This window comes from Paramisgurnus dabryanus, chromosome 14, assembly GCF_030506205.2.
Source record: "Paramisgurnus dabryanus chromosome 14, PD_genome_1.1, whole genome shotgun sequence".
Taxonomy (NCBI): Eukaryota; Metazoa; Chordata; class Actinopteri; order Cypriniformes; family Cobitidae; genus Paramisgurnus; species Paramisgurnus dabryanus.
The window spans coordinates 31,956,180-31,975,600 of record NC_133350.1 but is presented as its reverse complement, the minus strand read 5'-3'; the positions used below and the strand labels follow the sequence as shown (position 1 = coordinate 31,975,600).

Genomic DNA, 19,421 nt, shown 5'->3' with positions numbered 1-19,421 from the left:
AAACATGTCTAAGGCGATGGATTGCTCATGCACAGTTCTCTTCAGGCGTTTCCCTTCTGTCAGGCCAAAATGAACGCTTTCTAAAAGATAACGTTTAATTACACCAACAACGGAAACAATTTGATGCACGCTACTACGTACTTGGTGGTAATTTAGGAATCGCAAAATGCCCCACAGCAGGCGTTACGGGAAAGTCTCACAGGGTAGCCTCACAGGACGAGGTGGCTGAGTGGTTAAGGCGATGGACTGCTAATCCATTGTGCTCTGCACGCGTGGGTTCGAATCCCATCCTCGTCGTTATGACGTTGAACTTTCTTTAAGACGCAACATTTCCGAAGCTTACGTTGTTTCTCACACCTCTAGGAGTGACCTGCTACCCATTAGACAAAGCAACGTGTTTTCGTTGCACCAGTTTTGAAGTGCTTACAATCCAGAGTCTCTGATGGACACTTGAGTGTTTTCAGACTTTAAAGTTTCAGACTATGTGCCAACTGTCTAGAAAGTGGTAAAGACTGGGTTGAGCGGATTTACCTTTGTTGATGTTTGCTGTAAGAGGAAAAGAACAGGAATCATAACAACTGAAAAACCTTAGCGGAATGGTTGAAAACATACGTTGTCTCTAGCACAATTTTTATAGGTCAGTGCTAGAGCGTTTAAACGCAGATAGGGAGGTCTAACCGTTCACTTGGACATTATCAAGACAGCTTTAACTGTGGTGAAGCATAACACATGTTGGTTTTTCAATTCTTCAGTCACGTGTGTTCTCATAGGGGGTATAGCTCAGTGGTAGAGCATTTGACTGCAGATCAAGAGGTCCCCGGTTCAAATCCGGGTGCCCCCTTAAGCCTGTATGTCCGTAACATCTTGCGGTAGTTTGCCGCGTTAATCTTTCGGACTCAAAGTTCATCATGGATCCTTTTCAAGTAGGTCCTGGAGTGCAGCAGTCCTGCAAAGTTTAGCTCCAGCTCCAATCAGGCCCACATGAACAGGCTAACCAAGGTCTAAAGGTCACCTGAGAACCACAGGTGGATGAGGTTTATTCAGGGTTGGAAATAAAATCTGCAGCATTGCGGCACTTCAGGACCGGCGTTGCCTACCCCTGTTCTAACGCTAAAGACGAGCATACACTGTGCCATTTCAGCACAGTCGTGGCTAAATGCCAACGTACACTATACGAGTAAATCCCATGCGATGTGAAGCCAAAGTTCACAAATTGTGTGCTCACACTATAGCAGGGGTCTTTGACCCTGCTCCTGGTGAGCTTCCGCCCTGCAGATTTTAGCTCCAACCCCAATGAAACTTAGCTGAAGCAGCTTATCAAGGTGTTCAAGGTTGCTTGATAATTACAGACTGTTGTGTTGGAGGTGGGTTGAAACTGAAGTCTGCAGGACAGTAGCCGACCAGCAGCAGGTTTGGAAATATCTGCGTTATTCGGTCAGATCGCAGAGCTGAGACTTGACTGCTCACACGTCATCTCTGAAACAAATTGGAGAGATATCCAAACTAAGAAGTGTGTAGCTGTTTGCCGGTTTCAGAAGAAGCATCCATGCATTTCTGGGAAATGCACCGCTTTTCTCATACAGTTTGTGCGGTCCCTTCAAACGATCGCAAAATATGTGACAAAATGCGTTGATACAACAAAGTGTCAGAGCATGTGGGTTTCTGTAGTGTAGTGGTTATCACGTTCGCCTAACACGCGAAAGGTCCTCGGTTCGAAACCGGGCAGAAACAGTGTGTTCCTTTTGATACGCTGCGAGTTAAATTCCTTTCTTGAGCCACGTTACTCCTTGTATCATGAAGCACTTTTAAAGTTACACACAGTTCCGCCCGTCACATTCGCTTCACGCATGAAAGGTGGCCAGTTCTCAAATGGGCGAAAAGCATTGCCCCTTTGGGAAGTGTTGCACAGAGAGAAAGTGTGTGGCCAAATCTATCAAAATAAACATAGAATCCAAAGGAACAGGTTTCTGTGGTGATGTGGTTATCACAAATGTCCTCGGTTCGACTGAAATAAACACTTTGTTAGAGATATGACAGGGTTTTGGTCATGTTGATTTAACAACCTCAACAGTTACATCAGTTTGATGCACGTTATTGTAAACCTGATCGTCGGTTAGTGTTAGTTGAACGGACGGCAGGTAAGTGTACTGAGGTTTAGTCAACATTACCCAGCCAGTTGGCTGTGTACATAAGCCAATGAAAACCTCTTATTCCCTTTAAATAAAGTCTTGAATGTCTCCTTTGGTTTTTGCCTGTTTCATGTCGAAATCCGATGAAAACTATTTTGAAAAAGAACCCCAATCAATTAAAGGTCAGTCCTTGAAATTATTTCTAAACATGTCTAAGGCGATGGATTGCTCATGCACAGTTCTCTTCAGGCGTTTCCCTTCTGTCAGGCCAAAATGAACGCTTTCTAAAAGATAACGTTTAATTACACCAACAACGGAAACAATTTGATGCACGCTACTATGTACTTGGTGGTAATTTAGGAATCGCAAAATGCCCCACAGCAGGGGTTACGGGAAAGTCTCACAGGATAGCCTCACAGGACGAGGTGGCCGAGTGGTTAAGGCGATGGACTGCTATTACATTGTGCTCTGCACGCGTGGGTTCGAATCCCATCCTCGTCGTTGTGACGTTGAACTTTCTTTAAGACGCAACATTTCCGAAGCTTACGTTGTTTCTCACACCTCTAGGAGTGATCTGCTACCCATTTGACAAAGCAATGTGTTTTCGTTGCACCAGTTTTGAAGTGCTTACAATCCAGAGTCTCTGATGGACACTTGAGTGTTTTCAGACTTTAAAGTTTCAGACTATGTGCCAACTGTCTAGAAAGTGGTAAAGACTGGGTTGAGCGGATTTACCTTTGTTGGTGTTTGCTGTAAGAGGAAAAGAACAGGAATCATAACAACTGAAAAACCTTAGCGGAATGGTTGAAAACATACGTTGTCTCTAGCACAATTTTTATAGGTCAGTGCTAGAGCGTTTAAACGCAGATAGGGAGGTCTAACCGTTCACTTGGACATTATCAAGACAGCTTTAACTGTGGTGAAGCATAACACATGTTGGTTTTTCAATTCTTCAGTCATGTGTGTTCTCATAGGGGGTATAGCTCAGTGGTTGAGCATATGACTGCAGATCAAGAGGTCCCCGGTTCAAATCCGGGTGCCCCCTTAAGCCTGTATGTCCGTAACCTCTTGCGGTAGTTTGCCGCGTTAATCTTTCGGACTCAAAGTTCATCATGGATCCTTTTCACGTAGGTCCTGGAGTGCAGCAGTCCTGCAGACTTTAGCTCCAGCTCCAATGAGCTCCACATGAACAGGCTAACCAAGGTCTAAAGGTCACCTGAGAACCACAGGTGGATGAGGTTTATTCAGGGTTGGAAATAAAATCTGCAGCATTGCGGCACTTCAGGACCGGCGTTGCCTACCCCTGTTCTAACGCTAAAGACGAGCATACACTGTGCCATTTCAGCACAGTCGTGGCTAAATGCCAACGTACACTAAATGAGTAAATCCCATGTGATGTGAAGCCAAAGTTCACAAATTGTGTGCTCACACTATAGCAGGGGTCTCTGACCCTGCTCCTGGTGAGCTTCCGCCCTGCAGATTTTAGCTCCAACCCCAATGAAACTTAGCTGAAGCAGCTTATCAAGGTGTTCAGGGTTGCTTGATAATTACAGACTGTTGTGTTGGAGGTGGGTTGAAACTGAAGTCTGCAGGACAGTAGCCGACCAGCAGCAGGTTTGGAAATACCTGCGTTATTCGGTCAGACTGCAGAGCTGAGACTTGACTGCTCACACGTCACCTCTGAAACAAATCGGAGAGATACCCAAACTAAGAAGTGTGTGGTTGTTTGCCGGTTTCAGAAGAAGCATCCATGCATTTCTGGGAAATGCACCGCCTTTCTCATACAGTTTGTGCGGTCCCTTCAAACGATCGCAAAATATGTGACAAAATCCGTTGATACAACCAAGTGTCAGAGCATGTGGGTTTCTGTAGTGTAGTGGTTATCACGTTCGCCTAACACGCGAAAGGTCCATGTTTCGAAACTGGGCAGAAACAGCGTGTTCCTTTTGATACGCTGCGAGATAAATTCCTTTCTTGAGACACGTTACTCCTTGTGTCATGAAGCACTTTTAAAGTTACACACAGTTCCGCCCGTCACATTGGCTTCACGCATGAAAGGTGGCCAGTTCTCAAGTGGGCGAAAAGCATTGCCCCTTTGGGAAGTGTTGCACAGAGAGAAAGTGTGTGGCCAAATCTATCAAAATAAACATAGAATCCAAAGGAACAGGTTTCTGTGGTGATGTGGTTATCACAAAAAGTCCTTGGATCGACTGAAATAAACACTTTGTTAGAGATATGACAGGGTTTTGGTCATGTTGATTTAACTACCTCAACAGTTACATCAGTTTGATGCACGTTATTGTAAACCTGATCGTCGGTTAGTGTTAGTTGAACGGACGGCAGGTGAGTGTACTGAGGTTTAGTCAACATTACCCAGCCAGTTGGCTGTGTACATAAGCCAATGAAAACCTCTTGTTCCCTTTAAATAAAGTCTTGAATGTCTCCTTTGGTTTTTGCCTGTTTCATGTCGAAATCCGATGAAAACAATTTTGAAAAAGAACCCCAATCAATTAAAGGTCAGTCCTTGAAATTATTTCTAAACATGTCTAAGGCGATGGATTGCTCATGCACAGTTCTCTTCAGGCGTTTCCCTTCTGTCAGGCCAAAATGAACGCTTTCTAAAAGATATTGTTTAATTACACCAACAACGGAAACAATTTGATGCACGCTACTACGTACTTGGTGGTAATTTAGGAATCGCAAAATGCCAAACAGCAGGGGTTACGGGAAAGTCTCCCAGGACGAGGGGCCGAGTGGTTAAGGCGATGGACTGCTAATCCATTGTGCTCTGCACGCGTGGGTTCGAATCCCATTCTCGTTGTGACGTTGAACTGTCTTTAAGACGCAACATTGCCGAAGATTAGTTTGTTTCCCACACCTCTAGGAGTGGTCTGCTACCCATTAGACAAAGCAATGTGTTTTTGTTGCACCAGTTTTGAAGTGCTTACAATCCAGTGTCTCTGAGGGACACTTGAGTGTTTTCAGACTTTAAAGTCCATGCTATGTGCCAACTGTCTAGAAAGTGGTAAAGACTGGATTGAGCGGATTTACCTTTGTTGATGTTTTTTGTAAGAGGAACAGAACAGGAATCATAACAACTGAAAAACCTTAGCGGAATTATTGAAAACATACGTTGTCTCTAGCACAATTTTTATAGGTCAGTGCTGGAGCGTTTAAACGCAGATAGGGAGGTCTAACCGTTCACTTGGACATTATCAAGACAGCTTTCACTGTGGTGAATCTGGCTTTAAAAGCAAACATGTAAACAACGCATTAAATATGGAGCGCTTCACGGATTTGCGTGTCATCCTTTCGCAATGATAAATGTAGCAGCGGCACAGAAAGCACAAGACACACTTGTCAGTGGTATGGGTAACAGAACACAAGGGGTATTGGGCGTGGCCTCAAACATGCTGTGTTTGAGGAGCTGCCTCAAACAAAAGAAAGTTGTCTGTTAAACGGTCTTTACTGCGTCTGCATCCATTCATACTGAAAGCAAGCCACAAACCCTTCTTCTTTCCTAGACTTGGAAAAAAACCTTTAAGCAAAGCAATTTGAAAAGAGACAAACCAGGTTGTCATTCCAAACAAACGCTGACGTTGAGGCGCTAAGCCCACCACCAATGGGAACTCGCGACCGAGCCGAGGATCAGCAAGATGGTGGCAAAATGAGAAGGCCCACATGCCTGGACCTGACAGAACAAAGCAAGTATATATCGCTGCAGCCCGGAGACTGCAGGTGGGAGGATCTTATGCCGCAAGTGGGAGGAGCTTATGCTGCAAGTAGGAGGGATTTCAGAAATGTGCAGATAGGAGGAGTTACGCTTTAAATGGGACGGTGGTGAATCCTCTGGAAGTTTGTACAGCCAACTTGCGGCTAAAGCTCCACCCACTTGCTGCTAACCCACCCATTTGCAGCTGGCTCCAACCTCCGTTTATACCCCTTTCAAACAAAGGCTCGCGATAAAGGCACATGCAAATTGCAGGGCACTGATCGGAGCTTTCCTGACTATTGTACATGGGCCTCTATTATGCTCTCCCTCATTATTGTACATGGGGGTGTGGCCTATTACGTACTTATTGACACAAGAAGAGGTTGGAGGGGAAGAAAACCACAGCATCAGATTCAGTCTAGGCGTCGCCAAAGTTGTTAACGTTACAAAACGAGGACTTGGAGCAACAGAGGCAATTAGCATGAAGAAACAAACGTCTCGGGTTACGTATGTAACCCTGGTTCCCTGAGAAGGGAACGAGACGCTGCGTCGCCATAGCAACGCTTTGGGGAACGCCTCGGCGTGACTAATCTGAAGCACGTGTAAAACATAAACAATGATGAGATAATTGTATACTGACCGTGATGCCGTGCGGACCAGGGGTATAAGAAGGCATCCCACACAAACACACTCGCTACAAGTGCCGAAGCAAGTGCCTGCAGGGATGCAGGGAGTATGGCATGGAGACGCAGCGTCTCGTTCCCTTCTCAGGGAACCAGGGTTACATACGTAACCCGAGACGTTCCCTTTCGAGGAACTCGAGCTGCGTCGCCATAGCAACGCTTTGGGGAACGAGATGCCCACGCTTCCATACTACCAAATGCCTGTAGCGTGTATAACTGAACACAGTCAAGGCAAGAGAACCTGGGACCCCAAGGAGGGGTCCAGGTCTAAATTATAAAATCTGATGAAGGTGAGCGGCGAAGACCAACCGGCTGCATCACATACGTCCTGGAGTGAAGCGCCTGACCCTAAGGCCTTAGAGGCAGCCATACCCCGGGTAGAGTGGGCCCTCACAGCGACGGGTGAGGGTATACCCATATGTTCATAAGCCAGTGAGATAGCGTCCACTATCCATCTGCTCAAAGTCTGCTTGGTCACCGGTAAACCTTTTCTGGGTGAACCAAAGCACACAAATAGCTGCTCGGACTTTCTCCACTGAGCAGTCCTGTGAACATATGTATCCAGTGCTCGCACAGGACACACCAAATTCAGCTTTTCCTGGTCCGCACTCCTGAATGGGGGAGGACAAAGGGCCTGCAGAACAATGGGCCTCGGCACATTGTTCAGCACCTTGGGAACATAACCTGGCCTTGGGTGTAGAAAAGCCTTAGCCATCCCAGGTGCAAACTCAAGACATGTCGGGGATACAGACAGGGCCTGAAGGTCCCCCACTCGCTTTAAAGAAGTAATAGCCAGAAGGAACACAGTCTTAAAGGCCAGAAACCTATCTGGCGAAGTCTCAAGTGGCTCGAACGGACCCAACGAGAGCCCTTCCAGCACGACCGCTAGGTCCCAAGTAGGCACCCTAGTGCGGCTAACAGGTCGCAACCTGCGAGTGCCACAAAGAAAGCGAGCCACTTATGGGTGTCTACCCACTGATGAGCCTTCCACATGAGTATGGTAGGCAGAAACTGCTGCCGTTAAACCTTAATGGTGGAAGGAGTAAACTCATCAGAGAACGCTCCTGCAGAAACCTCAGAACTACGTCGACAGGGCAGTAAACTGGGTCTGTCAGATGAGCTGAACACCAAGAGGTGAAAATTTCCCACTTAAGGGAATAAAGTTTCCCCGTGGAAGGACAAACACAACCAGGGGGGAAAGGCGTACAGACGTAGCCTCGGCCACGCCTGTACCATGGAAAACCACAGTGGGTAAAGTGTGGTGTCCTGGGATGCAAACAGATCTACCTCTGCGCGTCCAAACCTTTTCCAGATGTGGTTCACCACATCTAGATGAAGTCTCCACTCCTATCGGAGATGTCTGTTGTCTCGAAGGGGCATCTGCCACATTCAGGTGGCGTGGTATGTAGACTGCCCTCAGAGAGTCCAGAAGTGTATGGTAGGCAGAAACTGCTGCCACCTATACCTTAAAGGTGGAGTAATGATATGGTCTCCACAACCTCAGTTGGTAGCATGACATTCTTCCAAAGGAGTATGGTAGGCAGAGACTGCTGCCACCTAAACCTTAGGGTGGAAGGAGTTAACCCAGCAGAGAATTGCTCCTGCAGAAACCTCAGAACCACTTCAAGGGGCAGTTGACTGGGTCTGTCAGGTGAGCTGAGCACCGAAAGGTGAAATTTCTCTACTTTAGGGCATAAGCTTCCTTTTTGAGGGAGCTCTGAAGTAATCATCTGGTTCCCACAACCTCATTCGGGAGCATGAGGTCCTTCCAAAGGAGCATGGTAGGCAGAGACTGCTGCCACCTAGACCTTACGGGTGGAAGGAGTTAAGCCAGCAGAGAATTGCTGCTGCAGAAACCTCAGTACCACATAAACCGGGCAGTTGACTGGGTTTGTAAGAGGAGTTAAACACCAATAGGTGAAATATTCTCCACTTAAGGGCATAAAGCTCTCTTGAGGGTTGTCCAGATGAGATATGAGGTGCTTCTAGAAGGAGTATGGTAGAGGCAGAAACTGCTGCCATCTAAGCCTTAAGAGTGGAAGGAATTAAGCCAGCAGATAATTGCTCCAGCAGAAACCTCAGTACCACATAAACAGGGCAGTTGACTGGGTCTGTCAGGTGAGCTGAACACCATGAGGTTAAGTTTCTCCACATGGGGCCTTAGCTCCTGATGGAGCTCTGGAGTAATCATATGGTCTCCACAACCTCAGTTGGGAGCATGAAATCCTTCCAAAGGAGTATGGTAGGCAGAAACTGCTGCCACCTAAGCCTTAAGAGTAGAAGGAAGTAAGCCAGCAGAGAATTGCTCCTGCAGAAACCTCAGTACCACATAAACAGGGCAGTTGACTGGGTCTGTCAGGTGAGCTGAACACCATGAGGTGAAGTTTCTCCACTTAGTGCCTAAGCTCCTGGGGGAGCTCTGGAGTAATCATATGGTCTCCACAACCTCAGTTGGGAACATGACATCCTTCCAAAGGAGTATGGTAGGCAGAGACTGCTGCCACCTAAACCTTAAGAGTGGAAGGAGTTAAACCAGCAGGGAATTGCTCCTACAGAAACCTCAGCACCACATAAACAGGGCAGTTAACTGGGTTTGTCAGGAGTAAAGTATGGTCTCCACAACCTCAGTTGGGAGACCTGAGCCTACGAGCCTGGCCCCCTCAGAGGCCAAACTGACAGGCCATACCTCTGGCAAGCTTCCTCCAGAACTTCTGTGGCAGAGAGATTGGGGAAAAGAGAAAGCCACATTGGGCAGTGTGTGCGGTCCTGAGACGCAAACAGATCCACCTCTGCGCGTCCAAATCCTCTCCAAATGGGGTTAACCACATTTGGCCGGAGTCTCAACTCCCTAGTAATGGGTGTTGCCATACAGGGCATCTGCCATATTCAAGTGGCCTGGGATCTAAATTGTCGTCAACGAGCACAGTTTGTCCAGAGACCACAATACCATTATCCCAAAATCAATAATGTAGTGATTTTGGACCTCTCGGCCTTCCATACTGTACTCCAACCTGTGGGGAGTGTGTTCTGGTGTCAGTGTCACACGCCAGTAGCACGCACCCAAAAACAGGCCTTAGGATGGAAACCAAGGTTTTCTCCACACCACCAGAGCACGCAGGCAACGATGCGTGACTTTGATAGCAGATCTCCTTAATAATTTATTAATCAACCACTGATGTGATGTCTATCTGGACAAGCACATGATGGCTCATCAGGTCTGGAAGGAAATGGGAGTCCAACCCATACCACCATAATTTCCAAGGCAATTACAGTGCCATATCCGATGAGTTTCAGCGATTTTGATCCTTTTGGCTTTCCATAATCGCAACAACCTGTGAGGGATGCGTCTGTTGTCAGCGTCACACATCGACAACGCGCACCCAACACAGGACCTTGGGACAGAAGCCATGGCTTTCTTCCTGTTACCAGAGCACGCAAACAACGGTGCGCGACTTTGATCATGCGAGACGGGTTTCCCCTCGGGAAAAACCCTCCCATGTTGAATGGAGACATAAGCTCTAAGGTAAGGAATCAGTCCTCGGATCTGATTGCATCACAATCAGTTTCAGTAACAGCATAGAACTGAGCCGAAACACTGAACGATTCCCCTACTTTTGGAACATTAAAGTAAAGGCTGTAAGCTGCCATTTCTCATGTGTAGGTTCTACAGCCTCCTGCACAAGAATGTAGCCATGCTCCACTACTGGAGCCAGCTGTATGCAGGTGAAGGTTAATGGCGGCTGCCTGTCGTACTACGCACCAAAGGGAAGCAGGCACCATAAATGAGGTGTGAGCTGCTTTGCTTCAATAAGAAAGTGAGTGCCACGAACGAAGACGCCACCCGCCTCAGCAGATGAGGATCTCGAATCGTAACACACAAAATCATTATCTGAATTATGGCGCACCAGCGGCCGATCAGGAAAATAAATGCTGTGCACAGCTGTACAAGCAACACACAGCATAGACACAAAATCACTGTTTGACTCATCAAACAATGACAAACAGCTCATGCAGGCTGTGACAGGCAGATATACATACATAGCCTACACATACAGGTGTAAAAACGTATGTATATATAATACCTTCATACTGTAAAAAGAGGAGGCTTCACGTGGAAACTGCACGTTTAGCCTTAAACAGTAGGCGGATTATGAAGATGATCCATCTCTCCGGAGATAGACAGCTGAAAATATATGGCTCTCACGCAGGGCGCCTTCCCGATCCGGCGAGTGAAAGAAAGGGACTTCACGTGCAGGCGGAGATACCGCCGCCTGCGCGAAATCATATGGCGACTCCCACGAGTGCAACCGCCGCTGAGAAGCGGGATCGCAGCCGCGAACCCAAGCTTCCTAGAGAGCGAGAGACAGATGTCACGGGTGTAGGCGGGGTTACCACCGCCTGCACGCATGAGTGCAGTCACCGCTCTGCCTCGACAGAAGCGGGACCGGATCCGTGAGGGCGCGAGCCTGAGATATCCTTCTCTAAAGCGCGAAGCTGGAGCGCAACACGTGCACTGGAATGCTCACAGTGCACACAGCCAGTTTCCTCAAAAGCCAACTGTGCGTGCTGCGCTCGAAGACACATATACATGTGTATCCTTGTCTGTGATATCACGCTGACAGGGAGATACACATACTTGAACTTCTTAAACATACTTCAGATTTATGCAAACATACACGGAGTCACTTGCTGAGGCACTAAAAGCGAGTGTGTTTGTGTGGGATGCCTTATTATACCCCTGGTCCGCACGGCATCACGGTCAGTATACAATTATCTCATCATTGTTTATGTTTTACACGTGCTTCAGATTAGTCACGCCGAGGCGTTCCCCAAAGCGTTGCTATGGGGCCGCAGCTCGAGTTCCTCGAAAGGGAACAAAAGTTTTCCCAGTGGCCTCCAATCGCAGTTCAGCAATGCTCAGTGCAAACCTTTATCTCCTCCACTGAAAACATTTGATGTGTGTTTCTTTGTTTTACTGTTTTTGGTGCAAGGGTGGAAACGCATGATGTAAACGGTCACGATCGCGATGAAGGCATGTCAGGTGACCATACACCGGAGATTCGGAAGCTTACATTGCCGCGTATCCCGCTGGCTTGAAAAGCAAACATGTAAACAACGCATTAAACATGGAGCGCTTCACGGATTTGCGTGTCATCCTTTCGCAGGGGCCATGCTAATCTTCTCTGTATCGATCCAATTTTAGTATACGTGCTGCCGTAGCAAGCACAAACACAGCGACCCTAACAAGGTCCCTATATGCCTCGTTTCTCAGCAAGCTCTCATGCAGGTGGTGAGGACAAGAAGACCATCTTGCTAAACTCGTTACAGTGCAGCACACTTACATTTACATGTATCCGTTTGGCAGATGCTTCCGAGCTGCTAAGAAATCGCCCCCACAACCGTTGCTCTGCCCAGCACAACGTACTACCAACCGAGCTTTCCTTGGGTTGGGCACACGGACGGATTTAACCTCCCACCGCGTTTAGGGACGGGGTAACTGAGAGAATGAAGCTTCTCGCGGGATGAGCATAATGATAAATCTAGCAGCGGCACAGAAAGCACAAGACACACTCGTCAGTGGTATGGGTAACAAAACAAAAGGGGTATTGGGCGTGGCCTCAAACATGCTGTGTTTGAGGAGCTGCCTCAAACAAAAGAAAGTTGTCTGTTAAACGGTCTTTACTGCGTCTGCATCCATTCATACTGAAAGCAAACCACAAACCCTTCTTCTTTCCAAGACTTGGCAAAACCTTTAAGCAAAGCAATTTGAAAAGAGACAAACCAGGTTATCATTCCAAACAAAAGCTGACGTTGAGGCGCTAAGCCCACCACCAATGGGAACTCGCGACCGAGCCGAGGATCAGCAAGATGGTGGCATAATGAGAAGGCCCACACGCCTGGACCTGACAGAACAGAGGCTCGCGATAAAGGCACATGCAAATTGCAGGGCACTGATCGGAGCTTTCCTGACTATTGTACATGTGCCTCTATCATGCTCTCCCTCATTATTGTACGTGGGGGTGTGGCCTATTACGTACTTATTGACAAAAGAAGAGGTTGGAGGGGAAGAAAACCACAGCATCAGATTCAGTCTAGGCGTCGCCAAAGTTGTTAACGTGACAAAACGAGGACTTGGAGCAACAGAGGCAATTAGCTTGAAGAAACAAACAACAGTTTTCCCAGTGGCCTCCAATCGCAGTTCAGCCATGCTCAGTGCAAACCTTTATCTCCTCCACTGAGAACATTCGATGTGAGTTTCTTTGTTTTACTGTTTTTGGTGCAAGGGTGGACACGCATGATGTAAACGGTCACGATCGCGAGGGAGGCATGTCAGGTGACCATACACCGGAGATTCGGAGGCTAACATTGCCGCGTATCCCGCTGGCTTTAAAAGCAAACATGTAAACAACGCATTAAATATAGAGCGCTTCACGGATTTGCGTGTCATCCTTTCGCAGGGGCCATGCTAATCTTCTCTGTATCGATCCAATTTTAGTATACGTGCTGCCGTAGCAAGCACAAAGACAGCGACACTAACAAGGTCTCTATATGCCTCGTTTCTCAGCCAGCTCTCAGGCAGGTGGTGAGGACAAGAAGACCATCTTGCTAAACTCGTTACAGTGCAGCACACTTACATTTACATGTATCCGTTTGGCAGATGCTTCCGAGCTGCTAGGAAATCGCCCCCACAACCGTTGCTCTGCCCAGCACAACGTACTACCAACCGTGCTTTCCTTGGGTTGGGCACACGGACGGATTTAACCTCCCACCGCGTTTAGGGACGGGGTAACTGAGAGAATGAAGCTTCTCGCGGGATGAGCATAATGATAAATGTAGCAGCGGCACAGAAAGCACAAGACACACTCGTCAGTGGTATGGGTAACAGAACACAAGGGGTATTGGGCGTGGCCTCAAACATGCTGTGTTTGAGGAGCTGCCTCAAACAAAAGAAAGTTGTCTGTTAAACGGTCTTTACTGCGTCTGCATCCATTCATACTGAAAGCAGGCCACAAACCCTTCTTCTTTCCAAGACGTGGCAAAACCTTTGAGCAAAGCAATATGAAAAGAGACAAACCAGGTTGTCATTCCAAACAAAAGATGACGTTGAGGCGCTAAGCCCACCACCAATGGGAACTCGCGACCGAGCCGAGGATCAGCAAGATGGTGGCATAAGGAGAAGGCCCACACGTCTGGACCTGACAGAACAAAGGCTCGCGATAAAGGCACATGCAAATTGCAGGGCACTGATCGGAGCTTTCCTGACTATTGTACATGGGCCTCTATCATGCTTCCCTCATTATTGTACGTGGGGGTGTGGCCTATTACGTACTTATTGACAAAAGAAGAGGTTGGAGGGGAAGAAAACCACAGCATCAGATTCAGTCTAGGCGTCGCCAAAGTTGTTAACGTGACAAAACGAGGACTTGGAGCAACAGAGGCAATTAGCTTGAAGAAACAAACAACAGTTTTCCCAGTGGCCTCCAATCGCAGTTCAGCCATGCTCAGTGCAAACCTTTATCTCCTCCACTGAGAACATTCGATGTGTGTTTCTTTGTTTTACTGTTTTTGGTGCAAGGGTGGACACGCATGATGTAAACGGTCACGATCGCTAGGAAGGCATGTCAGGTGACCATACACCGGAGATTCGGAGGCTAACATTGCCGCGTATCCCGCTGGCTTTAAAAGCAAACATGTAAACAATGCATTAAATATGGAGTGCTTCACGGATTTGCGTGTCATCCTTTCGCAGGGGCCATGCTAATCTTCTCTGTATCGATCCAATTTTAGTATACGTGCTGCCGTAGCAAGCACAAACACAGGGACTCTAACAAGGTCCCTATATGCCTCGTTTCTCAGCCAGCTCTCAGGCAGGTGGTGAGGACAAGAAGACCATCTTGCTAAACTCGTTACAGTGCAGCACACTTACATTTACATGTATCCGTTTGGCAGATGCTTCCGAGCTGCTAGGAAATCGCCCCCACAACCGTTGCTCTGCCCAGCACAACGTACTACCAACCGAGCTTTCCTTGGGTTGGGCACACGGACGGATTTAACCTCCCACCGAGTTTAGGGACGGGGTAACTGAGAGAATGAAGCTTCTCGCGGGATGAGCATAATGATAAATGTAGCAGCGGCACAGACAGCACAAGACACACTTGTCAGTGGTATGGGTAACAGAACACAAGGAGTATTGGGCGTGGCCTCAAACATGCTGTGTTTGAGGAGCTGCCTCAAACAAAAGAAAGTTGTCTGTTAAACGGTCTTTACTGCGTCTGCATCCATTCATACTGAAAGCAGGCCACAAACCCTTCTTCTTTCCAAGACTTGGCAAAACCTTTAGGCAAAGCTATTTGAAAAGAGACAAACCAGGTTTCTGCGTCTGCATCCATTCATACTGAAAGCAGGCCACAAACCCTTCTTCTTTCCAAGACGTGGCAAAACCTTTAAGCAAAGCAATTTGAAAAGAGACAAACCAGTTGTCATTGCAAACAAAAGAGGACGTTGAGGCCCTAAGCCCACCACCAATGGGAACTCGCGACCGAGCCGAAGATCAGCAACATGGTGGCATAATGAGAAGGCCCACACTCCTAGACCTGACAGAACAAAGGCTCGCGATAAAGGCACATGCAAATTGCAGGGCACTGATCGGAGCTTTCCTGACTATTGTACATGGGCCTCTATCATGCTCTCCCTCATTATTGTATGTGGGGGTGTGGCCTATTACGTACTTATTGACAAAAGAAGAGGTTGGAGGGGAAGAAAACCACAGCATCAGATTCAGTCTAGACGTCGCCAAAGTTGTTAACGTTACAAAACGAGGACTTGGAGCAACAGAGGCAATTAGCTTGAAGAAACAAACAACAGTTTTCCCAGTGGCCTCCAATCGCAGTTCAGCCATGCTCAGTGCAAACCTTTATCTCCTCCACTGAGAACATTCGATGTGTGTTTCTTTGTTTTACTGTTTTTGGTGCAAGGATGGACACGCATGATGTAAACGGTCACGATCGCGATGAAGGCATGTCAGGTGACCATACACCGGAGATTCGGAAGCTTACATTGCCGCGTATCCCGCTGGCTTTAAAAGCAAACATATAAACAACGCATTAAATATGGAGCGCTTCACGGATTTGCGTGTCATCCTTTCGCAGGGGCCATGCTAATCTTCTCTGTATCGATCCAATTTTAGTATACGTGCTGCCGTAGCAAGCACAAACACTGCGACCCTAACAAGGTCCTTATATGCCTCGTTTCTCAGCCGGCTCTCATGCAGGTGGTGAGGACAAGAAGACCATCTTGCTAAACTCGTTACAGTGCAGCACACTTACATTTACATGTATCCGTTTGGCAGATGCTTCCGAGCTGCTAGGAAATCGCCCCCACAACCGTTGCTCTGCCCAGCACAACGTACTACCAACCGAGCTTTCCTTGGGTTGGGCACACGGACGGATTTAACCTCCCACCGCGTTTAGGGACGGGGTAACTGAGAGAATGAAGCTTCTCGCGGGATGAGCATAATGATAAATCAAGCAGCGGCACAGAAAGCACAAGACACACTTGTCAATGGTATGGGTAACAGAACAAAAGGGGTATTGGGCGTGGCCTCAAACATGCTGTGTTTGAGGAGCTGCCTCAAACAAAAGAAAGTTGTCTGTTAAACGGTCTTTACTGCGTCTGCATCCATTCATACTGAAAGCAAACCACAAACCCTTCTTCTTTCCAAGACTTGGCAAAACCTTTAAGCAAAGCAATTTGAAAAGAGACAAACCAGGTTGTCATTCCAAACAAAAGCTGACGTTGAGGCGCTAAGCCCACCACCAATGGGATCTCGCAACCGAGCCGAGGATCAGCAAGATGGTGGCATAATGAGAAGGCCCACATGCCTGGACCTGACAGAACAAAGCAAGTATATATCGCTGCATCCCGGAGACTGCAGGTGGGAGGATCTTATGCCGCAGGTAGGAGGGATTTCAGAAATGTGCAAGTAGGAGAAGTTACGCTTTAAATGGGACGGTGGTGAATCCTCTAGAAGTTTGTACAGCCAACTTGCGGCTAAAGCTCCACCCACTTGCTACTAACCCACCCATTTGCAGCTGGCTCCAACCTCCGTTTATACCCCTTTCGAACAAAGGCTCGCGATAAAGGCACATGCAAATTGCAGGGACCTGATCGGAGCTTTCCTGACTATTGTACATGGGCCTCTATCATGCTCTCCCTCATTATTGTACGTGGGGGTGTGGCCTATTACGTACTTATTAACAAAAGAAGAGGTTGGAGGGGAAGAAAACCACAGCATCAGATTCAGTCTAGGCGTCGCCAAAGTTGTTAACGTGACAAAACGAGGACTTGGAGCAACAGAGGCAATTAGCTTGAAGAAACAAACAACAGTTTTCCCAGTGGCCTCCAATCGCAGTTCAGCCATGCTCAGTGCAAACCTTTATCTCCTCCACTGAGAACATTCGATGTGTGTTTCTTTGTTGTACTATTTTTGGTGCAATGGTGGACACGCATGATGTAAACGGTCACGATCGCGAGGAAGGCATGTCAGGTGACCATACACCGGAGATTCGGAGGGTAACATTGCCGCGTATCCCGCTGGCTTTAAAAGCAAACATGCAAACAACGCATTAAATATGGAGCGCTTCACGGATTTGCGTGTCATCCTTTCGCAGGGGCCATGCTAATCTTCTCTGTATCGATCCAAATTTAGTATACGTGCTGCCGTAGCGAGCACAAACACAGCGACTCTAACAAGGTCCCTATATGCCTTGTTTCTCAGCCAGCTCTCAGGCAGGTGGTGAGGACAAGAAGACCATCTTGCTTAACTCGTTACAGTGCAGCACACTTACATTTACATGTATCCGTTTGGCAGATGCTTCCGAGCTGCTAGAAAATCGCCCCCACAACCGTTGCTCTGCCCAGCACAACGTACTACCAACCGAGCTTTCCTTGGGTTGGGCACACGGACGGATTTAACCTCCCACCGCGTTTAGGGACGGGGTAACTGAGAGAATGAAGCTTCTCGCAGGATGAGCATAATGATAAATGTAGCAGCGGCACAGAAAGCACAAGACACACTTGTCAGTGGTATGGGTAACGGAACACAAGGGGTTTTGGGCGTGGCCTCAAACATGCTGTGTTTGAGGAGCTGCCTCACACAAAAGAAAGTTGTCTGTTAAACGGTCTTTACTGCGTCTGCATCCATTCATACTGAAAGCAGGCCACAAACCCTTCTTCTTTCCAAGATTTGGCAAAACCTTTAAGCAAAGCAATTTGAAAAGAGACAAACCAGGTTGTCATTCCAAACAAAAGCTGACGTTGAGGCGCTAAGCCCACCACCAAAGGGAACTCGCGGCCGAGCCGAGGATCAGCAAGATGGTGGCATAATGAGAAGGCCCACACGCCTGGACCTGACAGAACAAAGGCTCGCGATAAAGGCACATGCAAATTGCAGGGCACTGATCGGAGCTTTCCTGACTATTGTACATGGGCCTCTATCATGCTCTCCCTCATTATTGTACGTGGGGGTGTGGCCTATTACATACTTATTGACAAAAGAAGAGGTTGGAGGGGAAGAAAACCACAGCATCAGATTCAGTCTAGGCGTCGCCAAAGTTGTTAACGTGACAAAACGAGGACTTGGAGCAACAGAGGCAATTAGCTTGAAGAAACAAACAACAATTTTCCCAGTGGCCTCCAATTGCAGTTCAGCCATGCTCAGTGCAAACCTTTATCTCCTCCACTGAGAACATTCGAAGTGTGTTTCTTTGTTTTACTGTTTTTGGTGCAAGGGTGGACACGCATGATGTAAACGGTCACGATCGCGAGGAAGGCATGTCAGGTGACCATACACCGGAGATTCGGAAACTACGATTGGTGCGTATCGCGCTGGCTTTAAAAGCAAACATGTAAACAAAGCATTAAATATGGAGCGCTTCACGGATTTGCGTGTCATCCTTTCGCAGGGGCCATGCTAATCTTCTCTGTATCGATCCAATTTTAGTATACGTGCTGCTGTAGCAAGCACAAACACAGTGACCCTAACAAGGTCCCTATATTCCTCGTTTCTCAGCCAGCTCTCAGGCAGGTGGTGAGGACAAGAAGACCATCTTGCTAAACCCGTTACAGTGCAGCACACTTACATTTACATGTATCCGTTTGGCAGATGCTTCCGAGCTGCTAGGAAATCGCCCCCACAACCGTTGCTCTGCCCAGCACAACGTACTACCAACCGTGCTTTCCTTGGGTTGGGCACACGGACGGATTTAACCTCCCACCGCGTTTAAGGACGGGGTAACTGAGAGAATGAAGCTTCTCGCGGGATGAGCATAATGATAAATGTAGCAGCGGCACAGAAAGCACAAGACACACTCGTCAGTGGTATGGGTAACAGAACACAAGGGGTATTGGGCATGGCCTCAAACATGCTGTGTTTGAGGAGCTGCCTCAAACAAAAGAAAGTTGTCTGTTAAACGGTCTTTACTGCATCTGCATCCATTCATACTGAAAGCAGGCCACAAACCCTTCTTCTTTCCAAGACGTGGAAAAACCTTTAAGCAAAGCAATTTGAAAAGAGACAAACCAGGTTGTCATTCCAAACAAAAGATGACGTCGAGGCGCTAAGCCCACCACCAATGGGAACTCGCGACCGAGCCGAGGATCAGCAAGATGGTGGCATAATGAGAAGGCCCACACGCCTGGACCTGACAGAACAAAGGCTCGCTATAAAGGCACATGCAAATTGCAGGGCACTGATCGGAGCTTTCCTGACTATTGTACATGGGCCTCTATCATGCTCTCCCTCATTATTGTACGTGGGGGTGTGGCCTATTACGTACTTATTGACAAAAGAAGAGGTTGGAGGGGAAGAAAACCACAGCATCAGATTCAGTCTAGGCG

At 47.7% G+C, this 19,421-nt stretch overlaps 12 non-coding genes across 12 annotated transcripts; 6 read left to right on the top strand and 6 right to left on the bottom strand.

Moving 5' to 3' along the window:
• Window positions 1–215: 215 nt before the first annotated feature.
• On the top strand, window positions 216–297 carry trnas-gcu (transfer RNA serine (anticodon GCU)). The gene has a single exon. It is a non-coding gene; the product is annotated as a tRNA-Ser (tRNA).
• Window positions 298–769: 472 nt separating this feature from the next.
• Window positions 770–841, top strand: trnac-gca (transfer RNA cysteine (anticodon GCA)). Its single transcript has one exon. It is a non-coding gene; the product is annotated as a tRNA-Cys (tRNA).
• An 817-nt stretch (window positions 842–1,658) lies between these two features.
• Window positions 1,659–1,731, top strand: trnav-aac (transfer RNA valine (anticodon AAC)). Its single transcript has one exon. It is a non-coding gene; the product is annotated as a tRNA-Val (tRNA).
• An 817-nt stretch (window positions 1,732–2,548) lies between these two features.
• trnas-gcu (transfer RNA serine (anticodon GCU)) lies at window positions 2,549–2,630 on the top strand. Its single transcript has one exon. It is a non-coding gene; the product is annotated as a tRNA-Ser (tRNA).
• Window positions 2,631–3,102: 472 nt separating this feature from the next.
• Window positions 3,103–3,174, top strand: trnac-gca (transfer RNA cysteine (anticodon GCA)). The gene has a single exon. It is a non-coding gene; the product is annotated as a tRNA-Cys (tRNA).
• Window positions 3,175–4,869: 1,695 nt separating this feature from the next.
• Window positions 4,870–4,950, top strand: trnas-gcu (transfer RNA serine (anticodon GCU)). The gene has a single exon. It is a non-coding gene; the product is annotated as a tRNA-Ser (tRNA).
• A 6,694-nt stretch (window positions 4,951–11,644) lies between these two features.
• On the bottom strand, window positions 11,645–11,751 carry LOC135747360 (U6 spliceosomal RNA). The gene has a single exon (XR_010531866.1). It is a non-coding gene; the product is annotated as a U6 spliceosomal RNA (small nuclear RNA).
• A 1,186-nt stretch (window positions 11,752–12,937) lies between these two features.
• LOC135747357 (U6 spliceosomal RNA) lies at window positions 12,938–13,044 on the bottom strand. Its single transcript, XR_010531863.1, has one exon. It is a non-coding gene; the product is annotated as a U6 spliceosomal RNA (small nuclear RNA).
• A 1,185-nt stretch (window positions 13,045–14,229) lies between these two features.
• Window positions 14,230–14,336, bottom strand: LOC135747354 (U6 spliceosomal RNA). Its single transcript, XR_010531860.1, has one exon. It is a non-coding gene; the product is annotated as a U6 spliceosomal RNA (small nuclear RNA).
• A 1,292-nt stretch (window positions 14,337–15,628) lies between these two features.
• Window positions 15,629–15,735, bottom strand: LOC135747345 (U6 spliceosomal RNA). Its single transcript, XR_010531851.1, has one exon. It is a non-coding gene; the product is annotated as a U6 spliceosomal RNA (small nuclear RNA).
• A 1,414-nt stretch (window positions 15,736–17,149) lies between these two features.
• LOC135747358 (U6 spliceosomal RNA) lies at window positions 17,150–17,256 on the bottom strand. The gene has a single exon (XR_010531864.1). It is a non-coding gene; the product is annotated as a U6 spliceosomal RNA (small nuclear RNA).
• A 1,186-nt stretch (window positions 17,257–18,442) lies between these two features.
• Window positions 18,443–18,549, bottom strand: LOC135747355 (U6 spliceosomal RNA). The gene has a single exon (XR_010531861.1). It is a non-coding gene; the product is annotated as a U6 spliceosomal RNA (small nuclear RNA).
• Window positions 18,550–19,421: the final 872 nt, after the last annotated feature.